Raw genomic sequence first — 2,500 nt, 5'->3', positions numbered from 1 at the left:
GGAAGGAGCAGGGGTCGACCCCACATGCCTGCAAACCTCTAGAGCGGCCTTACAATGCTCGCTACTCTATGGACCGGCAACGGCAATTGAAACCAACCCTAAAATTCTTGCACAGTTGGCAGCCTTCCTTGGCACAAGACCAAACAGCGCAGCGAACCCGTGCAGCACCAACCCAAGGGGACAGCCTTCCCCACACACTCTGGAGGAGAAGAGGCTCCCTCGGGCTGAGTCACACAGCTCAAGATACTCGCTCATTCACGGAAAACTTGGGAAACAAAACCTGCTGACACACACCACTTATGCATCGCATGAAGATTGCCATTGTCCATACACTTGTGCAGGTGCGATGGAAATATTTTCTCGTTTTGGTGTATGCTATATTTTTACAGACAGCTACCGACAAACGGTAGAAATTAGCGGGGATAGGCCTCAGACATTACCCAAAGCTCCGGGAACGTGAGCGACGCAAGACGAATGGGCATTTTAAAGCAGATCTATGGCAGTTACTGACAGTGCCTGGCGTGGGTTACTTGTCTCCGTTGTCGAGAGGGGAAGACGACCCATGTATATGTAAAGGGCGATTTTTTTAGCAACCGTTAAGGCTGTTTTTCCCCTTCACTTGTATCGAGAGGGAAGCAAAGAACATGTATGGCGTGTACGTTTTTTTACGAATTTTCATTAGCAATCTAACGACATGAATTGCGAAGACGTTTTTTGAACAATTGTATTCCTTTCCCAAAACATCGAGTGCTAGTGTATAAAACCGCTAGAGAAAATAAATTGGCAGGCGAAACTTAAAAAGGAGAGACCCATGAACAGCATGGCCAGGCGGCTCACCTCGACGTTTTTCCCCCGAGCAAAGTCCGCCGAGACCCCCTGTATCCCACGGGGATGTACTGGCGTGCACTTAAAGGTTGATGCCGCTCTGTTACTTGGGAAACGAACCACAAGCCAAATCCAGCTAATTTGTGAATGACTTAGCTCTCCTGCTTTCTCGAGAACGTGCTTTTTTCGTCGGATGAAACTTCCACAGGCTTTTCCAGCAGATTTGCACCTGCACTCAAAAAAGTCAAAATTTTTACACATAGACCCCATCAAACGGGAGAAATTGGCCCGGATTGCTCTCATGTGCGTTACGGGGCATCGTTTCTCTCGCGCCGAATTCTCTCGAGCTGGGAAATCGCTCATTTTTGCGTCGCCAAATATCGTACGAACGCCGTGAAACTTCCACAGGCTTTTTCAGCAGATTTGCACGTGCACTCAAAAAAGTCAAAATTTTTACACATAGACCCCATCAAACGGGAGAAATTGGCCCGGATTGCTCTCATGTGCGTTACGGGGCATCGTTTCTCTCGCGCCGAATTCCATCGAGCTGGGAAATCGCTCATTTTTGCGTCGCCAAATATCGTACGAACGCCGTGAAACTTCCACAGGCTTTTTCAGCAGATTTGCACCTGCACTCAAAAAAGTCAAAATTTTTACACATAGACCCCATCAAACGGGAGAAATTGGCCCGGATTGCTCTCATGTGCGTTACGGGGCATCGTTTCTCTCGCGCCGAATTCTCTCGAGCTGGGAAATCGCTCATTTTTGCGTCGCCAAATATCGTACGAACGCCGTGAAACTTCCACAGGCTTTTTCAGCAGATTTGCACGTGCACTCAAAAAAGTCAAAATTTTTACACATAGACCCCATCAAACGGGAGAAATTGGCCCGGATTGCTCTCATGTGCGTTACGGGGCATCGTTTCTGTCGCGCCGAATTCCATCGAGCTGGGAAATCGCTCATTTTTGCGTCGCCAAATATCGTACGAACGCCGTGAAACTTCCACAGGCTTTTTCAGCAGATTTGCACGTGCACTCAAAAAAGTCAAAATTTGTACACATAGACCCCATCAAACGGGAGAAATTGGCCCGGATTGCTCTCATGTGCGTTACGGGGCATCGTTTCTCTCGCGCCGAATTCTCTCGAGCTGGGAAATCGCTCATTTTTGCGTCGCCAAATATCGTACGAACGCCGTGAAACTTCCACAGGCTTTTTCAGCAGATTTGCACGTGCACTCAAAAAAGTCAAAATTTTTACACATAGACCCCATCAAACGGGAGAAATTGGCCCGGATTGCTCTCATGTGCGTTACGGGGCATCGTTTCTGTCGCGCCGAATTCCATCGAGCTGGGAAATCGCTCATTTTTGCGTCGCCAAATATCGTACGAACGCCGTGAAACTTCCACAGGCTTTTCCAGCAGATTTGCACGTGCACTCAAAAAAGTCAAAATTTTTACACATAGACCCCATCAAACGGGAGAAATTGGCCGGGATTGCTCTCATGTGCGTTACGGGGCATCGTTTCTCTCGCGCCGAATTCCATCGAGCTGGGAAATCGCTCATTTTTGCGTCGCCAAATATCGTACGAACGCCGTGAAACTTCCACAGGCTTTTTCAGCAGATTTGCACGTGCACTCAAAAAAGTCAAAATTTGTACACATAGACCCCATCAAAC

The sequence above is a fragment of the Lampetra fluviatilis genome, unplaced genomic scaffold (genome assembly GCF_964198595.1).
Source record: "Lampetra fluviatilis unplaced genomic scaffold, kcLamFluv1.1 SCAFFOLD_455, whole genome shotgun sequence".
In the NCBI taxonomy this organism is placed as follows: Eukaryota; Metazoa; Chordata; class Hyperoartia; order Petromyzontiformes; family Petromyzontidae; genus Lampetra; species Lampetra fluviatilis.
Note: the sequence above shows the minus strand (reverse complement) of the source record.